Raw genomic sequence first — 17,094 nt, forward strand, 5'->3', positions numbered from 1 at the left:
ACTTAGAAGGTCAGTGGGAAAAGTCTGTGACTATGGTGAGAGAAGAAGCTACATGTCAGCCACAAGTCCCAAGTGCAGGCCACGGCTGCCTCCTGAACTTCCGGGCCACAGACTGAGGGGGAATCGAATGGCTGATCAGAGGGAGATTGCAAGGATCTCTTTGCCAGGGCTGAGGCAGGAATGTCTTGCTTTTGCCCATGCTTGGATGTGGGTCACAGTTCTGAGGGGCGGTCCTGGGGCAAGGAGGAGTGCTGGCGTGGTGGAGCTTGTTGTGGTGGTGGAGAGGAAACATCTCGCCCCTTATCATAGCTCCTTGGAAGAACTGACACTTTTCAGGTCCCTAGAAGTATCTCTGAAAATAGCTGTACAAACCCCCAAAGCTTGGGATAGTACATTCTCCACATTGGAAACAGACTCTTACCTTAACAAAGAGTTTAAAACTCAAGTAATTGTTTGGGATCATGAGCAAGCAGCACAAAAAGAGTCAGACTATATTATCTTACTTTGGTGACAAAGAAGATCAAAACATACAACCAGAAGAAGAAAACAAAGTCAAAGCTCCTACATTCAAAACTTCCAAGAAAAATATGAATCAGTCTCAGGCCTTGGAAGAGCTCAAAAGGGATTTTGAGAAGCAAGTAAGAGAAGTAGAGGAAAAACTGGGAAGAGAAATGAGAATGATGCAAGAAAATCATGAAAAGCAAGTTAACAGCTTGCTAAAGGAGACACAAAAAAATTCTGAAGAAAATAACACCTTAAAAAATAGCCTAACCCAAATGGCCAAAAAGGTCCAAAAAGCCAATGCGGAGAGGAATGCTCTAAAAAGCAAAATTGGACAAAAGGAAGTCCAAAAGCTTATTGAAGAAAATACTTCCTTAAAAACTAGAATAGAGCAATTGGAAGCTAGTGACTTTATGAGAAATCAAGACATTGTAAAACAAATCCAAAAGAATGAAAAATTAGAAAACAATGGGAAATATCTCATCGGAAAAACAACTGACCTGGAAAATGGGTCCAGGAGAGAGAATTTAAAAATTATTGGACTGTCTGAAAGCCATGATCGAAAAAAGAGCCTAGACATAATCTTTCAAGAAATGATCAAAGAAAACTGCCCTGATATTTTAGAACCAGAGGGCAAAATAGAAATTGAAAGAATCCACCGATCTCCTCCTGAAAGAGATCCCCAAAGGAAAACTCCTAGGAATATTGTAACCAAATTCCAGAGTTCCCAGGTCAAGGAGAAAATATTACAAGCAGCCAGAAAGAAACAATTCAAGTATTGTGGAAACACAATCAGGATAACACAAGATTTAGCAGTTTCTCCATTAAGTGACCAGAGGGCATGGAGTATGATACTCTGGAGGTCAAAGGAGATAGGATTACAACCAAGAATCACCTACCCAGAAAAACTGATTATAATTCTTCAGGGGAAAAAATGATCATTCAGTGAAATAGAGGACTTCCAAGTATTCTTTATGAAAAGACCAGAGCTGAATAGAAAATTTGACTTGCCAATACAAGACTCAAGTGGAACATGAAGAGGTAAACAGGAAAGAGAAATCGTAAGAGACTTATTAAGATTGAACTCTTTACATTCCTGCATGGAAAGATGATATTTGTAACTCATGAGACCTTTGTCAGTATTAGGATAGTTGGAGGGAAATAATTGTATGTATGTATATATATATATATATATATATATTAATAGATAGATAGATAGATAAATAGGATAGAGGATACAGGGTGAGTTGAAGATGAAGGGGTCATATCTGGAGAATAAAATTAAGGGGTGAGAAAGTTGCTTTGAGCATTGAGGGATAAGTGACTTGTCAGTGTATGTCAGAGGGTGGATCTGAAGCAAAGTCTTCCAAGCCTCAAGACTAAATTTCTATCCATAATACCCTGATGTTTTATTTTAAATAAATGTGCATAGCTAATGGCATATAATTCTGCTCTCCATCTATATTCATTTTTAGAATAAATAAGGTTAAGAGCCCCTCCAATGACTTGTTGTGTTACCTTTGATCAATATCTTTCTGTTTCTTTTTAGGGGAGGTGGCACTCCCATCCGCCCTTCTCTCAGAGACTTAAATAGCTCTTGGGACTAACTTGATCTTTCTGTCTATTTTCCATTTTTTTTTTCTGAAGGCTGCTCAGATACAACAGAAACTTCAATTTAAAGGTTCTGTCTACCAGATTTCCTTATTGCTACTCAGATATAAGCACTTCTATGGCTTGGTGATGGGATTGGGTGGAACTATGAATAACACTACTGTTAAGGTAAGCATTTCCTTTGTCATACCACTTTTCTCTATTTTAGGATATTATTTAATGTTATGAGGTAAAGGCTCACTTGTCTACACTGACTCTCTCTTCCTTTCCCTTATTAGGTCACTCTTGAGCACCTATTCATTGTAACAGCTTTCTTAACCATTCCTTAAGATCACCAGAATGCATGCTTCATATAGACTTTCACCACAACCACTATCCCTCATTCTCTGTGACTTCCAAAAATAATCCCCACAAACCCAATGTCACATACTGGCTTGGAGGTTGCTTAATAACCCCACCTATAACTGTAGCTACGTTTTTGTCCTTGGATTCCCCTCCACACCAGCAAGAGATGAAAAAAATTAGTTCCCAGAAGAGGGCACATCTGGCTCTATCTTCTCTTCTCAACTTCACAGTGAACAAAGTTCCTGTCAGTGAAGCCCAGGTAGACAGGGTATAGTAAGGATTATATTTTGGACCTACAAGAAAGGACTAAGACAAAGGGAACACATAAGAAAGATCAATGTTTAGTTCTAGAAATTAATGTACATACAATAATTTGTAGAACCAACATTAATTTATAAGTTTCTTAAATCCCTAAATTTTCACTTTGTTGATTTTAGAAATGAGGCTTTTATCAGAGACATTGGCTGTAAAAAAAATGTTTCCCAGCTTTCTGCTTCCCTTCTAAGCTTGGTTCATTGGTTTTCTTTCTGCAAAACTTTTTTAATTTAATGTAATCAAAGTCATCCATTTTACATTTCATAATGTACTCTAGCTCTTTTTTGGTTGTAAATGCTTCCATTCCCCATAGATCTGATAGGTAAACTATTCATTACTCTCCTAGTTTGCTTATAGTATCAGTCTTTATATCTGAATCATGTACCCATTTTGACTTTATCTTGGTACAGGGTGTAAGATGTTGATCTATGGCTAGTTTCTGCCATACCATTTTCCAGTTTTCCCAGCAGATTTTGTTAAACAGTGAGTTCTTATTCCAGAAGCTGGAGTCCTTGGATTTGTCAAATAGTAGATTACTATAGTCTTTGCCTATTGTGTCTTGCATAACTAACCTATTCCACTGATCCACAACTTTATTTCTTACCCAGTAGCAAGCAGTTTTGATGATTGCTGCTTTATAACACAATTTAAGATCTGCTACAGCTAACCCATCTTCCCTTGCAGTTCTTTTCATTAATTTCTTGATATTTTGGATTGTTTGTTCTTCCAGATAAATTTTGTTACAATTGTTTTTAGTTCCATAAAATAATTTGTTGGTAGTTTGATTGGTATGGAACTGGAATAAGTAAATTAACTTAAGCAGAATTGCCATTTTTATGATATTGGCTCAGCCTGACCATCAGTAATTAATATTTCTCCAATTGTTTTGATCTGTCTTTATTTGTGTGAAAAGTGTTTTGTAACTATGTTCATATAATTCCTGAGTTTGTCTTCGCAGGTAGACTCCCAAGCATTTTATATTTTCTGCAGTTATTTTAAATGGAATTTCTCTTTTTATCTCTTCTTGTTGGGTTTTGTTGGTAGTATAAAGAAATGCTGATGTTTCATGTGAATTTATTTTATATCCTGCAACTTTGCTAAAGTTGTTTGTTCCTACTGTTTTTTTTCAGTTGATTGTCCAGGGTTCTCTAAGTGTAACATCATAAAACTACCAAAGGTGATAGTTTTGTTACCTCTCTGCCAGTTTTTATTTCTTTAATTTTCATTTCTTTATGTCACAGTTAGCATTTCTAGTACAATATTGAATAATGGTGGATATAATAGACTTCCTTGCTTATTTCTTGAACTTATTGGAAAGACTTCAAATTTATCCCCATTACAGATAGTGATTAATCTTGGTTTTTAGATGCTACTTATCATTTTGAGGAAGGTTCTATTAATTTCTAATGCTTTCTAGCATTTTTAAAATAGGAATAAATGTTGTATTTTGTCAAAGACTTCTTCTGTCTCTGCTGATATAATCATATGATTTTTGTTGTTATTGATAATGATCAATTATAGAAATAGTTTTCCTAATTTTGAATAATTCCTGCATTCCTGGGATAAATTCCACTTGGTCATAGTGTTTGATCTTTATTATATATTGCTGTAATCACCTTGCTAGTATTTTATTTAAAAATTTTGCATCAATATTCCTAAAGGAAATTGTTCTATAATTCCCCCCCTCTGTTTTTGCTCTTCCTGGTTTAGGTATCAGTACAATATTCATGTCATAAAAGAAATTTGGTAAGACTCCTTCTTTGCCTATTTTTCTAGATGGTCTATATAATATTGGAATTAATTGTTCTTTAAATGTTTGGAAGAATTCATGTGTGAATCCATCTGGTGCTGGGAATTTGTCTTAGGGCACTCATTTGTAGCTTGTTCCATTTCTTTCTCTAAGATAAGGTTATTTAAGTATTCTATTTCTTTTTCTGTTTGTCTGGGAAGTTTATATGTTGGTAAATATTTATCCATTTAACTTAGATTGTCAGTTTTACTGGCACATCATTGAGCAAAATGACTCCTAATAATTGTTTTAATTTAATCTTCATTGATGGTACATTCACCCTTTTCATTTTTGATACTATTCTTAGGTTTTCTTCTTTCTTTTTTAAAATAAAATTAACCAATGGCTTATCCATTTTATTGGTTTTTGCATAAAACCAGCACCTAGTTTTATTTATTAGTTCAATGGTTTTACTTTCAATTTCATTATCTCTCCTTTGATCTTTCATGACTTCCAATTTAATCCCAATATTTAATTGGTGATTTATTTATTTATTCATTTATTTTTAGTTTCACACTCAATTCATTGATCTTCTCTTTCTCTCTTTTATTGATGTATGCATTTAGTGAAATAAAATTTCCCCTAAGTACTGTTTTGATTTCTCGATCCAAATTTTGGGATATTGTCTCATTGTTATTCTCTTTAATGAAATTATTGATTATTTCTATGATTTTTTTTTTGACACACTCATTCTTAAAGTTAGATTATTTAGTTTCCAATTGGCACCTAGGTGGTACAATAGAACACTGGGCCTGGAGGCAGGAAGACTCATCTTCATGAGTTCAAATCTGGTTCCTGACACTTACCAGCTGTGTGACTCTTCTGACCAAGTCATTTAACTCTGTTTGCCTCATTTTCCTCATCTGTAAAACGAGAAGGAAATAGCAAACCCCTCCAGCATCTTTGCCAAGAAGACTCCAAGTAGGGTCACAGAATTGCACATGACTGAAACAACTGAACACCAGGAACAACAAAATTTCTCATTAACATTTAATCCATGCTCCTATGACCCTCTCTTAAATATAATTTTTTATTGCAGTATGGTCTGAAAAGGGTACATTTAACTTTTCTGCTTTTCTGCATTTGGTTATATAGTTTTTCTGCCCCAATACATGGTCAATTTTTGTAAATGTGTTATCTACAACTGAGAAAAGGTATACTCCTTTCTATTCCCATTCAGTTTTCTCCAGAAGTCTATCATATCTTACTTTCTAAGATTCCATTCATATCCCTGATTTCTTTCTTATTTATTTTATGACTTGATTTATATTGCTCTGATAGAATAAAGTAAAAGTCTCCCATTATTATAGTTTCACTATTTCCTCTTGTTTATTCAATTAACTTTTGCCTTAAGAATTTGGATGTTTTGTCATTTTTTGTATATGTGTTTAGTATTGTAATTACTTCATTATCTATGTTGCCTATTTGGCAAACATAGTTTTCCTGGTTACCACTTTAAAAACTATTTTTGCTTTTGTTTTGTCTAAGATCACGATTGCTATTTCTGATTCTGCTCCAGCCCCTTATTTTAACTCTCTCTCTCTCTCTCTCTCTCTCTCTCTCTCTCTCTCTGTGTGTGTGTGTGTGTGTGCCTGTGTGTCTTTATGTTTCAGGTGTTTCTTGTAAACAACATATTGTTGGATTCTGTTTCCTATTCCATTTTGCTAACCACTTCCATTTTACAGGTAAGTCCCTCCCATTCATTTTTATAGTGTGTTTACTAACAGTGCATTTTCTTCCACCTATTTTCTTCTTTTTGTTTTCTCTCTTTCTTCATCCTACCCCTTTTGCTTCTAATTACTACCTTCTTTTAATTACCCTCCCTTTTATTTCCCCCATTTCTCTTATCCCCTTCCTCTCCTACATCCCTGGTATGTAAAATATACTTCTATTACCACCTGAGTGTGTGTGTGTGTGTGTGTATACATATATCTATAATATTTGAGGTCCATTAGGATTCAAATGGAGCTACTTGACCATGCCTTAAACCCAGATCACTCTAGCTCTCACTGATTGGCCAATAATGGGTTCCTAGCCCAAGCCTCTTTTGTTCATGGTTTGGGTTTTGATGGCTGAAAGTGAGAGTAAATAGTAATTGTTTCTGTTTCTGGCCAGAAACCCTGAGAGTCTTCCCCTCCCAGTTTTTTTTTTTTTTTGAGTAGGCAAACTAGGTTATCTTTTGCCTCATTTCTTACCTAGCCTATCTCATTTAAATCAAATTCAATTCCAAGTCATGTCATCCTCTCCCTGATGTCATGGTTCTCTTCCAGAACAAAGAACAAATCACAACCCATGAGGAGTCCGAGCTGTCTGAATGGGTACCCAGCTGGCCAGTTCCTCTCCTCTCCTGTCCCATCCTTTCCCTCTCCTCTGCTCTCCTGTCCTCTCCTCTCTTCTCCTCCAGTGTTTTGCCCTTACCTGAGGGTGTTCCACCCAAAAGAAGGCAATTTTGATGACTGAAATTTATTTAGTTAACTTGGGGTTTACTGGCTAGATTTCCTTCTCAAAGACTATGCCTTAAATCCAATTCACTCTGCATCTCTTTGACTGGATAACAATAGGTCCCTGCCCAAGCAGCACTGTAATGGTTATTTTTGGTCCCTCCTGGCTCAGAGTGAATGTAAATACTAACTGTTTCTGTTTTGGATAGCAACCCTGAGGGCCTTTCCCTCCCAGTTTGATTTTTTTTATTAAAGGGACCATCCCTTGACTCACTTCTTAAAGAGGCCTGTTCATTGAATGGGAATTGTCTCACTTAAAGAGAGAACTTGAAAAGACCTTAGCTTAAAAAAGCCAAGGAATGACGGACAAACCACACAACTCACTCTTAAATCACAGAATGAGTGGTGCCTCAGATAAACTGAGACCTAGGAAAGACCTTAGCTTAAAAAGGCCAAGATCCTCCACTGCATCTGGGGTCATCTACAGTAATCCTGACCTATGTCTTGCCACTATACTCAGATGACCTTGAAGGAGAGAGTGAGGCTGATGACTTTGCATAGCCTTGCTCCACTTAAATCCAATTCACTTGTAAGTCAAGACATCACCCTCCTGATGTCATTGGTCCTCTTTGAGAATGAAGAACAAGCAACAATCTGTGAGTAGTAGTATTGCCCCACTGGGGACCCATCTGACCAGTTCCAGTTGGGTAGTGCTTGCTTCTTCATTTATTCCTTCCTTCTTCCTTCCTTCCTTCCTTCCTTCCTTCCTTCCTTCCTTTCCTCCTTCCTTCCTCCTTTCTTGCTGTCCACATGTGGAATCATATCCTTACATGGGTGTGCTCTGTTCAAAGAAATATAAATTCTGATCACAAGATATCTTGGGGTTTGGGGGGTACTTGATTTTTTTTCCTCTTCCCTATTTATTTATTCTATTATGTCTTGCCACTTGAATCAGATAACCCTGGAGGAGAGAGTGAGGCTGATGACTTTGCACAGCCCTGCCTCACTTAAATCCAATTATTTGCAAGTCAAGACATCACCCTTAGAATGTCATTGGTTTTCTCCAAGAATAAAGGATAAACAAAACAATGTATACATTTCTTGAGTCATGTATTTAAAAGTTAAATTTTCTATTTGGCTCTGGTCTTTTCATTAGAATTGCTTAACAGTCTTCTTTTTCATTGAATATTCATTCCCATCCCATTATGCTCAGTATTGCTTGGTTGGTGATTCTTGATTATAATCTTAGCTCCTTTGCCTTACAGAAAATCATATTCCAAGACTTCTGATTCTTTAATGTAAAAGCTGCTAAACCTTATGTTATCCTGATAGTGAGTCAATGATACTTGAATTATTTCTTTCTGGATGCTCGCAATATTTTCTTTTTGACCTGGGAGCTCTAGAATTTAGTTATATTATTCCTGGTAGTTTTCATTTTGGGATCTTTCTCAGGAGGTGATCAGTGAATTCTTTCAATTTCTATTTTAATCTCAGGTTCCAGCATATCAGGGAAGTTTTCCTTCATAATTTCTTGAAAGATGATGTTTAGGCTCTTTCTTCGACCATAGCTTTCAGGTGATCCAATAAGTTTTAAATTATCTCTCCTTGATTTAGTCTCCAGGTAAGTTATTTTTCCTATGAGATGTTTCACATTTTCTTCTATATTTTTCAATCTTTTGACTTTGTTTGATTATTTCTTGATGTCTCATGGAGACATTATCTTCATTTTCCCAATTCTAATTCTTAATTATTTTGTTCAGTGAGCTTTTGTACTTCTTTTCCCATTTGGTCAACTCTACTTTTTAAGAATTATATTCTTCGGTGAATTTTTGTAACTCTTTTTCCATTTGGCCAATTCTGTTTTTTTAAGGTGTCATTTTCTTCAGTAATTTTTGTGCCTCTTTCACTAAGCTGTTAATTGTTTTCTCATAATTTCCTTCCTTTGCTTTCATTTCTTTGCCTAATTTTTCCTCTACCACTTTTATTTGATTTTGAAAATCATTTTTAGTGCTTTCAAGAATTCTTGGTCTCCTGTTCAATTCACATTTTTCCCCACATTGGAGGCTTTGCTTGTAGCTGTTCTGACTTTATTGTTTCTTCTGAATTTGTGCCTTGACCTTCCTTGTCACCATTTAATGATCATGGTCTTTTTTAATGTTTGGTGAATTTTCTACCCTATTTATTGATTTGGAACTTTTTGTTAATGTTGGGTTCTGTTCCCAGTGAGAGGATAGAGGGGCCCTGCAAGATTCAGCCTTTTTTGTATTGCTGTTTTCAAAGCTAGTTCTCAGGTTTTGAAATTTTTTAGTGCTTCCAAGGAGGTGTGATCTGTGTGGTCATTGTTCTCTAGATCTTCACTCTGATACCTACCTGGAAAGGAGCCCTTATCCTTTGTGATTGAACTCAATACAGCACCTCAGAGCCCCTTCTGCCTTGAGAGCACAAATGAAACTGTTTTCTTGATTCCTTGGGGCTGGAATTTATATTGCCTTCAGGGCTTCTACTGCTAGAATGAAAATGCTTTTCTCCACTCATGAACTATGGCCCAGAAGTGAGTATAGGCGTTGGAGTTGCCAAATAGCATCTGGTCCTGTGTCCAGTGCTAGAACAGGGGTACCCTGTAATATTTTTCTGACATATTTCCAGGTCCTCTTATTGTCTCTGGCTTGAGAGCTCCAAAAGCTGCTGTTGTTTCTGTTGCCACCACCTAGTCCACCACTGGTATTTCATCTACATGGACTCTAAGCCAGCCTTCTCCCCTAAGTCACATATCTCTCTTTCTGACCTCCTAAGTTGTCTTGGATAAATGTTGCACTCTGACCTTTAGCTGACTCTGCCACTTCAGAATTTAATTTGAGGTTTATTTTAAAGTTGTTTGGAGGGGAATGTTGGGAGTGCTTGGTGAGTGCTTTCCTACTCCATCATCTCGACTCTGCCTAGTAATCCCTTTTCAGAATAATGTTTTTATATAAATAAAGGAAATACTAAATTTCAGTTATTAAAAATAAATACTTGTTTTTTCCACCTAAGTTCATGGATGCCCTTAAATCAAGGTTTCTGTGGACTCTAGGTTAGAGCCCATGGCTGTAAAGTCTAAAGCACTTTATAAATGAAAATTGTAAATGGGGATTAACTGATTTATAGAGAATGTCCAAGGGAACAGGAGGATGGGATGTATTATTACATTAAGTAGGATTTAGTGAATCTGCCTCCCTTTTTCTCTCTTCCTCTGCTTTTTGCTTTACATATATTATATATATATATATATATGTATAAAGCAAAAAGTTTTTCTCCGTCTTTCTCCCTCTGCATATATCTAGTTCTCTTTTTTGTTCTTAGTATCCCTCTAATAACTCTCCCATCTTCTATCTTTCTAATCCTCTACTTCTTTCTTCCCCATTAACTATCCCATGTCCTACTCCCTAAGCCATAAGATAAATTGAACTATATATTTTCAGCATTCATATATTTGGTATGAATACATTTCTGTTTCCTGTTCTCATTTTTAAAAGCAGATAAAATGAAAGCTTTATGTTTTTTGTAAAAGAAAAAAAACACACCCCAAACCCCCTACATAACTAAATTAGATTAGACCAAGCATTCAGGTTTTGATTAGATATGGTAATTTTTATAATCACTCTGTATATATATGCTTGAGAAACAATATTTTACCATGTAAGATTTAGTAATATTTCTTAGGGGAATTTTCCATATACCTCTGGAAAGGCATTTCATAATGTTGCAAATTTGCACAGATTTTAATAGCAAAAGGCCTCCATTCATTTGCAGGGAAATATGTTTTCACAACATTTTCTGGTTGATACAATCAGTACACTGGGTTTTGCATTCCAATTGTTCAGGGAGAATCAAAGCATAATGAGAAGTTGCCCAGAGAAACAAAATGATTTAGCAAGCTGTGTAGTGAGCAAAATCTTGATCTTAGCCTAAAGGTAGTGTTCAAGCATTCACTTCTAAAGTGTGATTAGAAGTGACAAATGGAATTTCAGCCTTCCTTAAGTCTTGGAAATAGATATTCAATAAGATTATATTTTTTATAAATTTAATAACCCCTGCTGGGTGGTGTAGTGGATAGTGTTAACCCTGGAGTCAGGATGACTCATCTTCCTGAATTCAAATCTGGCCTCAGACACTTCCTAGCTGTGTGATCTCGGGCAAGTCACTTAACCCTGTTTGCTTTAGTTTCCTCTTCTATAAAATTAGCTAGAGAAGGAAAAGGCACACCACTCCAGTATCTTTGCTAATTAAACCCTAAATGAGGTCAAGAAGAGTTAGACATGACTCAAACAATTGAACAACAAATAAAATTTTAAAAAATCAAATAAAAGGGGAGTAATTATCCCCTCAATCTGTCAACCTCAGTTTATTATGCACATAAAAATAATAATTATTATAATAGTGTTTATATAATGCCTACTTGTGTTCAAGGCATTGTTCTAAGTGCTTTACAATTGTTACATTATTTGATCCTCAAAATCATTATAGGAGATAGGTGCTGTCATTATAATAATTTACAGATAAGGAAACTGAGGCACATAGAGGTTAAGTGACTTGTCTAGGGTCATAAAGCTATATAATAAGTGTCTGAGGTAAAATATGAACTTAGGTCTTCCTGACTGCAGTACTTCCTGACTCCTAGGACTTTGTCCAATATGTCAACTAGTACACTGTGCTAAACCCAAGGAATTCAAAGATTATGTTCTATAGGAGCTTTAACTTTACTCAGGAAGTCAACAGGTATATACATATTCACTAAGTATATATAAAATTTGTTGTTCAGTCATTTTCTGTCATATCTGACTCATCATGAACCCTTTTGGGGTTTTCTTGTCAAAGATTTTGAAGTAGTTTGCCATTCTCTTCTCTAACTCATTTTGCAGATAAGGAAACTGAAGCAAACAGGGTAGACTTGCCCAGGGTCACATAGCTAGTAAGTGTCTGATGCTGGATTTGAACTCAGGTTCTCCTCACTCCAGTGCTGGCACTCTATCTACTCCATCACTTACCTGAATATACAAAATAAATCCAGGTAATTTTTGTGAAGTGAGCACTAGCTAGCAGGGATCTCTAAAGGTCACATGTATAAAGTGGCACTTGACCTGAGTTTTGATAGAAACAAGGAGGAAGTAAGAGGGAGTACCTTCCAGTAATGAGAGTCAGCTAGTGCAAAGGCATGTGATAGGAGATGGATTGTTGAGAGTGAGGAACAGTAAGATGGTATGTTTGTATATACCACAGAGTTTGGAAAGGGCATTAATATATAATAAGGTCTGAGGTGGAACCAAAATGTCAGAGTAGCAAGAAGAAATAGGCAGCTGATGGAAAGAATTTCAGCATGAAAGAGCCACTCATATTTGGGGGTAGGGCAGGGGTTGGAGGGACATGGACAATACAGAAATTAGTTTTTCTTGACTCTACATGTTTCTAATGCAGGGTTTGTTTTTCTTAATTTTGCTAATGGGATGGGAGGAAAAAAGAGTGAAAAAATTTAATTAAAACAAAAAAAAAAAGTTTGGAAAGGTAGGTTGGTGCCTGACTCTGAAGGTTTAAAACCAAATGCAATTTAGATTTGCTCCTTAAGGCAGTGTGGGCCATTGGAATTTATCTAGTAAAGGAGAGACAAAATCAGATCTGAGCTTAAAAATCTCAAAACATGAGCTACTTTTAATGATAGCATCAAGGTATCTTAGAAATTGTCTATTCCAACTTCCTCACTTTACAGATTAGGAAACTGAGGCTCAAAGAGATTAAGAGACTTATCTGATCTTAGTAAGTCACAGAGCTGTATTCAAACTTAGATCTTACTCTAAACAAGGTTGCTCATTCTATTACACTATTACTATTCAAAACTGACTCATTTGAATCTAAATTCATTACTATTTTACTTATATCACAACCATATTTATATTTTGTTTAGGGTAAAACTATAATATAAAAATTTAGGATATGATGACCATGACAATTTATTTGCTTTGTATCCCCTGTCAAATTCACTTATCAACTTGTTGCCTTTATGACATTCATTTTGGGGTAATTACTGTACAATTCTGCTTCTAATTTTCCTATGCCATATGTTATTCTATCTCTTTGTATTCCTCATATTTGTCACTTTTACAGAGCAATAGCGGTCAATGAAATTAACATAGTGTAGTGGATAGAGAGCAGAAGAAATATCTGGGTCCAAGTTCTGCTTCTGACAGATGATGAGCAAATTACTTTACTTATCAGCACTCTCCTCAAATCTCAAAGCCTATAAGCTGCAGATAAACTGTGACCTGCATTGATAAGAGGGAGTTTCTTTATCCAGGAGTTTTCTACAGTAATGAAATTCCAATCTCTATCTTTATTTTTTTCAGCCAACACTAATCATTGAATGTTTCCAGTTTTTTCTCTATTAAAAATGAGAGAAGTTAATATTTTTGCAGAGGGAGTACCCACACAATGATATCACAACTCCCTTAAGGTAAATGAGGAGGCATGTCAAATAGAGCACTGGCCTTGGAGTCAGGAAAACCTCAATTCCAAATCTGTCTCAAACACTTCCTTGCTGTATGATCTTGGCCAAGTCACTTAACCTCTTCCACTTTCTAAAGAAAGTCTCCTTCAACTCCTCAATAACAGTGCCTTCTCTCTGTTAATTATTTCCCTTTTATTCTGTACATAGCCTGTTTATACATATATGTTTGATTGTTATTTCCTCTATTAGGTTGAAAATTTCTTGAGGGCAGATACCATATTTTGTCTCTTTTTGTATCCCCAGGATTTAGCACAGTATCTGACACATAGTAGGTGTTTAAATGTTTATTGATTGATTTTAGCTTAAGTTTACCTATAAAATGAGAATAACAACACCTATCCCAGAGGTTTACTTGTGAGAATTAAATGAAATAACATTTATAGTGCTTTGCAATTCTTAAAGAGTTATATAAATGAGAGCTATTATTTTTATTATGATGTTAACTCTCCCAAAAGTTCCACCAAGAACATAAAGAATACTTATTTCCCCAAAATCTTGACAATGCCAAATGTTGGACTTGTAGTCAAAAGCCCTGATTCCAAATATGACCTTAGCCACTTACTAGTGTGTGACCCTCTTTTTGCCTCAGTTTCTTCATCTATAAAATGAGGATAATAACAGCACCTATCTTTTAGGGTTGTTGTGAGGATCAAATGAGATAATATTTGTAAAGCTCTTTGCAAACTATAAAGCACTATGTGAATGGTAGTTATCATTATTATTATTTATCTATTTGTAGTATATTAACACTATCTATTATTATTTACCAATTTATCATGAATTCATTTAGGTCTTTCATTGATGAACAGTATGATCTGACAAATCCACCAAACACCAGCACCAATGATCCTTTGCTTCCAGTTTTCTTTACTGTCTGAAGAATTAGCCCATTGGCTCATTTCCCTGAGTTTTATTCTCCTAGTGAGTCCTTTGTGGTCTTGTTTGTAACATGTATGATAATCCTTGGTGTGTGACCTGCCCAGAAGCTCTTTGAGTGACATGCTACAAGCAGTCCTTCTGCTACCCTTGCCCTTTTGTAGAGTAACTCTTCATCTGTCATTCAATCATGAGGAAAGATTCTCCACAATATTCCTCCCATTACATGCTATGTGTACCCAAGCCCCAGGATATTCATTTACCAGTGACTGTAGAGGGGAACTTCAGGTAATGAGTAACAGTCAACCACTCACAACTCTTAAATGTGCTCTTTCCTTCATATATGAAGAAAATGATGCTACTAACAACTTGCTATCTTTTGGAGAGAAGTTTCTGTCCAGGAGTGTAGAGTTGGTTTTATGCTGATTCAGACACACTCTGTTGTTATTTTCTGTCCTGCCCTGGAGTATGCCTTTGAGTGGATTAGAGGTGCAGCCATGGAACATAGCAAAGCTAATGGGATAATCAGGAACTGGACCTGTGACCTTGTACTCATCCACACCATTCCCTAACCAGTGAGCTGAGCAAGTAATGCTTATATTTAACTTCTGAATGCATTATGTGACGTTTTTTCAAGAATGAAATACAAGGCCTTTAAATCATTGCATCTCATCTATTTTCAGGCTAATATTTCCATTCTATCTTCTGAAAAAGGGAAATGACATTTGAATTTCAGATCTAAAATCCATGGTTCAGATGAGTTCATCTATCTACCTGGAGTTCCCTGAAGGCCAGTGAAAATGAAATTACTACCCTGGACCCTAACAAGTAGAAACAATGCCTTCAATTGGAAATCTGAAAATAAGACATCATGCCAGGATATTAAATCTTTTCTTTTGATTATCTTGTTTAAATGTTCCCACTGTCCCCTGGAATTATTATTGTTTTTCCCAGAAGCTTTGATGAGAGCCAAAGTGATGCTCTCAAAAAAAAAAACCATCACAACATAAAACTTTGATAAGGATCCTAGGAATATTTCCTAATTAGTATGAAAGAAAATGAGTCTGGCCTTGTCAGCTATCACTAAAATCCTCCTTCCTCTATAGTGAAGTTTGAAAATTTAAGTCAAAGTCATAGATTTAATTTGAGCAGAAGATACATAAAATCATCACTTATCCTCTCCGTATGCATTACAAGAATTCCAAATGTCTAATTTCCAAATCTAGTCTGTCTAAAATTATACTTCCTTTATACTACCTTAAATGACCATTAGAAGACAATTGATCTTTACTGTGACAGAATATGAGTTTGAGGGCAGGGATTATTTCTATTTTTTCTTAATATCTCCAACATATAACACTGTGCCTGTCATAAAGCATGGGCTTCACAAATGTTTTATTGATTGATTTGAAGACATTACAATCATCATAAATGATAGAATTTGGAAGAAAATTGAAATACACACACATCAGGCTTGTTTTATTTATACATGTAGCTGGATTGAATGTTTAATAGTTCTGTCTCTGTCTCTCTCCCAGCCCAACCAACAAAACTAGTTGTTCAATATAGGCTCTGCTATTGTATGCTTAATGTCAAATAGTCCACTAAGAAGTGGAAAAAAAGTTAATCAAACAGATGTCTGGCCTACACAACTCCAAGATGAAATGCCTGCCTATGAGCAGACAGGTTTACACATATAGAAACACAGATATAACTTAATAGAGATAAATAAAGTCTTGTTCTTGGGTTATCAAAATCTGCTTCACAACTATAAGCTAGGAAAGGCATGGCTTTCTGAAAAAAAAGATATGGTTTTAGTGCAATGCAATCTAAATTTAGGAAAAAAAACTAAGGGGGTATTGTGATGCATTAAGGGAAGGACAGCTACTGGGAATAAGAAGATTATAGTCCTACTCTTCTCTGCTTTAGCTAGATAACATCTGGACCACTGTGTTCAGTTCTAGGTAGCACATTTGAGGATAGACATTGAAAAGCTGAAGGAAGTCCAGAGAAGAGCAATCAGGTTGGGGAAAGGCTTGGGTTTTGCCATTCAGACTAAGGAATTGAGGGTGCCTTGGAGAATAGATGGTTTGGAGGTGGGAGCAAATAACAGTATTCTAGTGTTTGAAGGGCTGTCATGAGGAAGAGAGATTAGAGTTGTTCTTCGTGATACCAGGGGGCAGAACCAGGAAGAAGTGATAGGGTTGAAAAGATGCAAGTTTAGGCTAGATGTAAGGAAAACCATCCAAACAATTGGAGTTATTAAAGGCAATTAGAATGTCAAGAGAAAATGGATTTTCCCTTATTTGGAGATCTTTAAGCCAAAGCTAGGTGTTCACTTTTCAGCCATGTTGTAGGATAAATTCTTTTTTAGTTGTGGGTTGAACTTGATGATCAAAGTTGTCCCTTCCAACCTTGAAATTGTATGCTACAGGAATAACTATCAAGGTAATATGTTCTCATATAGTGGAAAGAACACTGGGTATGGAGTTGCTACTTGTTTTCTAAGACATAAAATGAGAAGAATGGATAAAGTAAGCTCTAAATTTCCTCCCAGCTCTAAATACAATGATCCTAAGACTTTCCCAATGATAGATGGGTCAGTATACAGATAATTTGGTTGATTAATGAACAGTGTTTATCCAAAAATATTAGTTTGGTTATTTGTTTTCTCATTAGAT

Source organism: Vombatus ursinus, unplaced genomic scaffold (assembly GCF_900497805.2).
Source record: "Vombatus ursinus unplaced genomic scaffold, bare-nosed wombat genome assembly UNPS02014821.1, whole genome shotgun sequence".
NCBI lineage: Eukaryota > Metazoa > Chordata > Mammalia > Diprotodontia > Vombatidae > Vombatus > Vombatus ursinus.